Consider the following 8,162-nt stretch of genomic DNA (forward strand, 5'->3'; position numbering starts at 1 on the left):
ATTTCAAAGCGATTATTGGGTTTTAATGATCCAGGACATTAAAACACATTTCTCCTGGCGACAGTGACACAGGTAAAGAAAGTGATAAATTCAAGAAATAATGGTCTGGTTTGGACAACCCCTCCCCACTCATTTGCGATGGGCCCCACGGTAGCCGTTCTCCAGGTAGTGTGGACCGCTGGCTGGGGTCCTGGGAGAACGCTGGTAAATCTTCTCGGTAGGACTGGGAGATCTTTCCAGATTAAGATTTAGCAGCGGGCTTCCCTGGTGGCTCAGTGATTGAGAGTCCGCCTGCCGATGCAGGGGACACGGGTTCGTGCCCCGGTCTGGGAGGATCCCACATGTCGCGGAGCGGCTGGGCCCGTGAGCCATGGCCGCTGAGCCTGCGCGTCCGGAGCCTGTGCTCTGCAGCGGGTGAGGCCACAGCAGTGAGAGGCCCGCGTACCAAAAAAAAAAAAAAGATTTAGCAGCAGCTTTTAAGCTCCACAATGCAAACCACAGCTGGTGCTGAGCCCTGCCTCCAGGTGCCCGAGGGAGAAGGAAAAGAACTGGGAAAGTGGGAGAAAAGGTGAAAGGAAAGAAAGGGAAAAGACCACCAAATGTCATGCCGTAAAATTCTTTCCACAGTGCACTCCAGCTGCTTCGCCCATCCAAGGTCAAGGCCAAGTTCCCTGGGCTAAGTCCAAGCCCCAGGAACGAGAGTCTCCTTTGTTTTCCCTGGAGCTGATGGGCACCTAGAGCTCAGGTAGGGAGAGGTTCCCAGACTGACCTGTCAGATTTCCCAGGGCCCTGAGGGAACCATCCCCAGAAAACTCAGCCAAAGCTGCTGCTCTTTGATCTGTCATATACTTTGGACTTTCACAAGAGATTTTTTTTTTTTAAAGAGAAGCCACTGCTGTTTTAAAAGTTTGGAAACTGAAGATATAGGCCTACCTCTTTATTTTGCAGAGACTGAGGACCAGAGAGGGGAAGCTGAAGACAGAGAGGGAGCTGGAAGCAGGTCTCCATCGTTCCCAGGCTGCTCCTGGAATTCTCCAGACAGGATACGGATGGCACTCGAATGGGCGATTTTTGAACTTCTAACCTCCCCAATCAGCAGCCTTGCTGACCAATAGCTATGCCCTGTCCAGGTAAATAAGACTATGAATATGTGGCCTCCTCTTCCCAGGTGCTGTCTCTTGGATTTTCAAAGAAAAATTCAGCCATTCCTTGGGTCCTCACAATACAGTCAGAATCAACCCATCCTCCTCACATGTCACAAGCTCCTGACGTTTTGGGTAAGAGCCCTACTCTCGAGCTGTTTCCTTGGAGATATGAGGAAAATAACAACTTTGTTCGCCGTTTTCCTAACGATGTCCCCCCACTCCCCAAGCATGGCTGAAGTTTTGCAGAAATTTCTGGACCTTTCTTCTGAGCTTAGTGGGAACACCACATTTGGATGCAGTTCTAATAAGGTCATGGTCATCAGAGGTGATTTTATGACTTAAGTGGGGCCTTGATTCTTCACCCCTGGGGGGGAAAAGCTCACAGACTGCTGAGCCCAGAGTGCTCTCCGGAAGTTGCATTTTTCTGGGAGGTCAGGACCCCAGCATCGGGGCTGGTGAAAGGGGGCCTGGGGTGGAGCCGGTGTGAGCAGGTTTTATGATGGTAACATGGAAGGAGGAGGAGAAATCTGGGTTGGAGCTTATGAGAGGGGAATCGTTGTGCCCTTGGCTCAGAGGTGCTGAGATGCCTGGTGGGAGGGGGGTGTTGTGTAGCCACCCCTCTAGATAAGGGCGCCCCAAGGTCAACTCAAGACCTCAGATCTATAAGTGAAGCCCAAAGAAATAAAGACCATTGCTCGCTGCATACCCAAATCGTGCTTACAACACAGATACGGAGACAGGCAGATTCTAGAAGGATTCATCTCTTGAGCCAGTCACCTCTTACAGAAGAAAAAGAGAAGAAAACCCAGTTATGAGAAAAATGCCTTTAGAGAAGTAGTCCTGCAGCTGGTAGCAGCCAGTGTCTGGAGCCAGCCTGTCGGCATCACCACCAGGCTCCCCAGCGTAAGAGCCGAGCCATTCGGGGCACATTCCTTAGCTTTTCTAAGCCTCGCTTCCCACAGCCGTGAAATGGGAATAATAGTAGCACTTACCCCTTCGAGCGCGTGTATTTAGAGCCCGCAGCATGTTGCCTGGCGCACTGAGCAGTGGCCGCCATCCTCAGCCAACCTCAGGCTGCTCGTCACGCTTCCCAGGAGGACTCTACGGACCCAGTCAGGTGCTGGAGGAGAAAAGCTCCAAGAGGCCTGTGTCAGTGGCTCAGAGACACTCTGGTGTCCCACCTTGTTCTGGGGCAAGAGCAAGGTGCTCGGTCTAAGCAGCTTGGGTTGAGAAGGCGCAAGAAGGGAGCACATCCTGCAATTTTTCCTGGGCTCTCAGAGAGAAGGGGAGCTGCGGGCTGCAGGACCCCAGACACCAGACTCGAGTCGACTTGCAGGGAGCCGAGGGGCCGCCCAAGGAAGTCCTTTCTCCGGATGAGAGCCGGGCACAGAGGCCAGCTCCTGGAAAAGCTCTGAGCTCCCTTCTAAGGGTCCTTTAACGGGGTTATCGTGTGTGTGCTGGGAACAGCCCTCAGGAGAACAGGAGTGAGCCTCCGTCTCAGGGGACGTTGGCACCAAAGCCAAATGATGCCGTGCTGGCATGGGATGTCCCGCACTGGGCAAGGCTGGGACCAGGTGACCCACACCTGGGGTGGGATGTCTGCAGCTCAGCGGCAGGGAGCACAGTCTGTGTACCAGGGAGGCCCAGGGCCAGGGGCTCCACACGCAGGCCTCGTCCCCACCTCACAATGAGGCAGGCACTCTGGGTCACTCTGTTTTACAGAAGAGGAACCTGGGGCGCGAGGGTGGTCAGTCAGTTGCCCAGAGTTGCAAAGTTACTTAGGATACAGAGCCAAGATCCAGATGCGGCACAGTCGGCCTCAGAGCCTGTGAGCTAAATGCTGCTCTGCACAGCCTCACCTTTCCCTGTCTCCGTGCCGCGTGTGGATGGGCCTCTGGTGACAGAGCGGGCAGGAGCTGGCAGATCTGGGGGGCAGGCGAGGGCTGGGGCGGGCAGGCTGGCAGGCGATTGCTGAGTCTGGTACTGCGCCGCAGCCGGGGCTGGGGGCCACACGTCCCACATCACCACCAGAGAGGAGGTCCTGCTGGGCCCGGGAGGAATCCGGAAGTTTCTTTAGCATCATTGGCTGGTTTGTTGCTTTGCGCGGCTACTGCTTTCTGCACCTAGTAGACACCTGATCCTCCACACCTGGGCTGCTTCCCCGCTCTCTCTCTCTCTCTCTCACACACACACACACACACACACATACACACACACACAGATCGGAGTCACTGACAGCAAGTGGGTGAGAAGAAACAGAGAAAACAGAACCAACCAATGAAAACCCTAAGGGCAGCAACAATTAATATTTAAGTTGAAAACTGCCTGGGAACCCAAAGCGCAGGCTATTCATGTGCAAATCATATGCAAATCATATGCAAACAGGCTCCACACCTCCACACCAGGGCCCCTGTAATTATTCCGTAAACCTGTCGGGCCAGCTCTAAGGGCAGCTCCCTGTCCTGCCCCGGCTACAGGAGGGCTCCCATGCCAGGAATGAGTGAGGCCTCTGGGTGGCACCCTCGGGTGAGCGTGGTGGCCCTGGGTTTCCTATGGTCAAAGCCCCTTCTGATTCTGCGGTCTCCCTCCCACCTGCGAGAGTTCCTGACCGTGCATCCCGGCTCCCCTCACCCACCCCAGAAGGCATTCCTGAAGGTCTCCCTAGGCGTCAAATCTTGATGCCTCTGCGACACTGCCCGCCTCTGCCCCTGCTCCCTCCTCTCCGGCACCTGCTCTGGCTCTGTTGATACTAATTCCAGGGTCAGGGGCAGCCCCCCATGAGCCTCCCTTTTATATGGGCTGGGTGGGCCATGGGGCTCCCCTGACGATGCAAGCAGGGCCTTCCTGAACTTTGCATTGTTCTGCCATGGCAGGAAAACCGTTCAGGTCACCCAGCGCCAGCCCCAAACTGGAGAACCAGGAGTCTAGAGTTCACCTGCATGGTTTGGTGACCTGGGCCTTCCAGGCCTGAGACCACAGACTTGGAGTGAGGGCCAGGAAGTAGCCCCCTCAGGCCGGTGCTCGTCACTGCCCCCAGCCCCGCAGCCGTGACAAGAGAGGAGAAGCGCCTCAGACAAAGGCCCGGGAGCGGTTCCCAGCCAGCTGGTCCTGCAGCAGAACACTTTAGAGCATGAACTTGCCTCTATCTCTGCCTGTATCCTTCACTCTGACTCTTCAAGTTCCAGGAGAGCAGGGACCGATCTTATCGATTCTAACCCTCAGCCTCCAGCACGGCAGACCATGACCCGCACAGATGGAGAGAAGAGCCTCGGAAGAGTCCCGCCCACGTGCGGCACCTCATCAGTGGTAACTGCCCTTGAGGATAAATGTTGACGTGTCTTGTCCGCCGCTGGGTTCCCAGAGCCTGGAGCAGTGTGTTGGGAGGGAGAGGCCGCTCTGGGCCAGCATCACACCATCACCGTGCCTAGAGCCAGATGCGACAGGCTGGTGGTAAGGGAGGAGCCGGCGTGCGTGCCCTGCTGGACAGCCAAGACAAGTTCTTTTTATTTTAATTGAAATATAGTTGATTTACAAAGTCTTGTTAATTTCTGCTGTACAGCAAAGTGATTCAGATATATATATATATATATATATATACATATATATACATTCTCTTTTATAATATCCTTTTCAATTATGGTTTATCACAGAGTGTTGAATATAGTTCCCTGTGCTGTAGAGTAGGACCTTGTTGTTTATCCATTCTATATATAATAGTTTGCATCTGCTAATCCCAAACTCCCACTCCATCCCTCTCCTACCCCACCCCCCTTGGCAACCGTAAGTCTGTTCTCTATGTTTGTGAATCTGTTTCTGTTTCATAAAAGTTAATTTGTGTTGTATTTTAGAGTCCACATATAAGTGATGTCATACGGTATTTGTCTTTCTCTTTCTGATTTACCTCAGAAAGTAAGTCAGAAGGACTTAGCATGTCTTTAGTAGTATGATAGTATGAAAATCTCTAGGTCCATCCATGTTGCTGCAAATGGCATTATTTTGTTCTTTTTTATGGCTGAGTAACATTCCATTGTATATATGTACCACATTTTCTTTATCCATTCATCTGTCGATAGACATTTAGGTCATTTCCGTGTCTTGGCTATTGTAAATAATGCTGCTATGAACATTGGTGTGCATGTATCTTTTCGAATTAGAGTTTTCTCCAGATATAAGCCCAGGAGTGGGATTGCTGGGTCATATGGTAGTTCTATTTGTAGTTTTTTAAGGAACCTCCATACTGTTCTCCAAAGTGGCTGCACCAACTTACATTCCCACCAACAGTGTAGGACGGTCCCTTTTCTCCACACCCTCTCCAGCATTTGTTATTTGTAGACTTTTTCTTCTTCTTCTTTTTTTTTTTTTTTTGCAGTACGCGGGCCTCTCACTGTTGTGGCCTCTCCCGTTGCGGAGCACAGGCTCCGGACGCGCAGGTTCAGCGGCCATGGCTCACGGACCCAGCCGCTCCGTGGCATGCGGGATCTTCCCGGACCGGGGCACGAACCCATGTCCCCTGCATCAGCAGGCGGAGTCTCAACCACTGCGCCACCAGGGAAGCCCTGTAGACTTTTTAATGATGGCCATTCTGACCAGCGTGAGGTGATACCTCATTGTAGTTCTGATTTGCATTTCTCTAATAATTAGCGATGTTGAGCATCTTTTCATGTGCCTGTTGGCCATCTCTATGCCAAGATCAGTTCTGATCCTGCCCCCAAAGGGACTGATGATCCACCTGGTGAAGTACACAAGGACCGGCCTTTCCTGGCCAGTGGTGGTGATAGGGTGACCTCAGGGTGAGAGCAGCAGTATTGTTAATGCACTGAGGGGTAGGTTTCTCTAAGAAAGCCCCCAGAGGAGGGCAAGCAGAGCAGAGATTTAAATGTTGGAGTGAGACTTTAAAATAAAGGAAGAGAGAAGAAAGAACATGCTCAGGGTTTGGAAAGAGCTTGGGCCAAAATACCGACATGGCAGTAGGAAGTGCAAGGGGAGGGGAATGAGCTGGGGCTCGGGAGTGAGTCCTGGCAGCTCCCCCCGTGGCTCCTATGTAATCATTTCTTGATTCAGCGACACCCAGGACTAACTGGGTCCCTTGCTCCACTGGACATTTACTGAGCATCTGTGTGCCCAGCACTGTGCTGGCCCCAAAACAAAGCCCTACCTTGGGCAGCTTCTGTACCAATAGAAGAGAGTGGTCACCAGACAAAGCCGTGATGGACCACCTGCTTTGAGAGGGAAAAATATAAAACATCTACCGTACCAGACATAAATAATTAGGTAAAAAGTGAGATTAAAGTGCATACCATTTTCAGAAATATTAAATTGCTGGGGGGAGATGTGCATCTGAGATCTGAAGAACTATAATAATATAATTTATAGTAATATAATAATAGTAATATAAAGTAATAGATACAGTAATATAATAATAAAGGGCACTGTATTTTAATTACAACTCACCTGGTTGCAAAGAAGAGAAACTCAGTCATAGTAGTGAAAGGACACAGGACAATTTTATGACATCGAACAGCAGGATACATCCGGAGCTCTGCAGGAACTGTGCCTGGGACTGGGGTGCGGGGACTGGGGTGCCATTGAGAGGGGCAGCAGCCCCCTCCCTACCTTCTTTCTTCTCTGCTCTTTTCTCACTGCACCTCTCTTCATGCTCCTCTCTCTGGCTTCCTCTGCTTATCCAGCGTCTCTGTTTAGGCTGGCCATGGCTCCGACTGTGGCCATGACCTTTGGACCCCCTGACAGCTAATTCCCAGGGTATCCATTCCAAATTCCTGGGAAAGACCCTTAGTGGGTTCAGTGCATTTGTTTGGGTGTCAGCTGAACCACTGCAGCGAGGAGACCGCAAATCACAGTTAAACAAGAGCATCTGTTTTCTCTCCTGAGAGTCTGCCACGGCAGCCCTTCTCTGCAAAGTTCTCCGAGATCCAGGCTCCTTGCATTTTGTTATTCCATCGTCCTAGGGTGGCGACTTTGCCTAAGTGGTCCGAGATTGCTCACCACCACACCCATACCGCAGGAGCCCTGGAGTGGCATGAGTCACCTCCACTCCCAGGGCCCGAATTTATCCACATGACTAAGCCTGGCTTCAAAGTTGCCCAGGAAATGCCTCTTTGCTAGGCTGTCAATGCGTGGCAAGCAGCCATCTCAGGTACACGGTACACGCAGGTGCCTTAGTCATGGTGGCGGGACGGAGGGAGAGCCTAGGAGGGCCGCATGGTGGAAACAGGGCAGCCTGGGCACTCCCTGCAGCAGAGGCCAGTGAAGAGAGCTGGGACCCAGTGCTCAGCCAGGACAAGTCCACCCCCTGCTGAATCCATACCTGGCCCTACTCTACACATGGTGCAGTTATGCAGCCGGACCTCCCGCCTGCTGAAGCACTGAGGATAAACCTTTAGGGAAGGGACCAGGAGAGAGGACAACCATGGGGCCAGTGGTCTGGGAGAGTCTTTGGAATTTCATCTCAAAGGAAACACTTTATGTGCACCAAGGTTTGAGAAGGAGAAGAGAAAACAGAAGATAGACAATGGACAGTTTACAGGGGTCAGGTTCAAATAAAAGGACTTCTAGGTGAGTTCCAGTAAACCCTCTTACTCCGTTTCCTCATCGAGATAAAAAGTGCCCTGGAAGGGTGGTAGAGAAGATTATTTGAGGTAATGGATACACAGCACCAGTAGGCACTCAATGAATGGCCGTTGTTTTAGATTGGAGTGCACAAAGATGGGGCGCCCAGTTCAGGGGATGTGTCCCTCTGTACTTCTTAGTCCAGACCGTTGGGCATTTTTCTTCCCCGCTTCCAGTCCTTGGGGAGGCAGTTCTCCTATTCTAGGGCGCATAGAATTACTCCTGACTCCCAGAGATTCTGATTGTGGTAGGTCTGGGGTGGACCCAGGAATGTGCATGTTCTAGCCAGGAAATTGGGGTCAGGTGGTTGAAGGGCTGAACTTTAAGAAATCCTGCAGAAAAGGAATGTCCATCTCTTAGGCTGACTTTGCTCATCAGCGCCATCATAGT

General features: G+C 51.8%; 1 long non-coding RNA gene across 7 annotated transcripts; it reads right to left on the reverse strand.

Moving 5' to 3' along the window:
- Positions 1-360: 360 nt before the first annotated feature.
- Positions 361-7,114, reverse strand: LOC113626086 (uncharacterized). Of its 7 annotated transcripts, none has more exons than XR_003435032.1 (3): positions 6,597-7,113; positions 934-4,624; positions 361-405 (listed from the first exon to the last, which is right to left on the reverse strand). It is a non-coding gene; the product is annotated as an uncharacterized LOC113626086 (long non-coding RNA). The 7 variants fall into 7 exon arrangements; XR_003435031.1 differs by lacking the exon at positions 361-405 and having other exon boundaries at positions 533-2,265; positions 3,005-4,624; positions 6,597-7,114; XR_003435029.1 differs by lacking the exon at positions 361-405 and having other exon boundaries at positions 533-1,924; positions 2,138-4,624; positions 6,597-7,114.
- Positions 7,115-8,162: the final 1,048 nt, after the last annotated feature.

This window comes from Aethalodelphis obliquidens, unplaced genomic scaffold (genome assembly GCF_003676395.1).
Source record: "Aethalodelphis obliquidens isolate GAN/ISIS:26980383/991018 unplaced genomic scaffold, ASM367639v1 scaffold17, whole genome shotgun sequence".
In the NCBI taxonomy this organism is placed as follows: domain Eukaryota; kingdom Metazoa; phylum Chordata; class Mammalia; order Artiodactyla; family Delphinidae; genus Aethalodelphis; species Aethalodelphis obliquidens.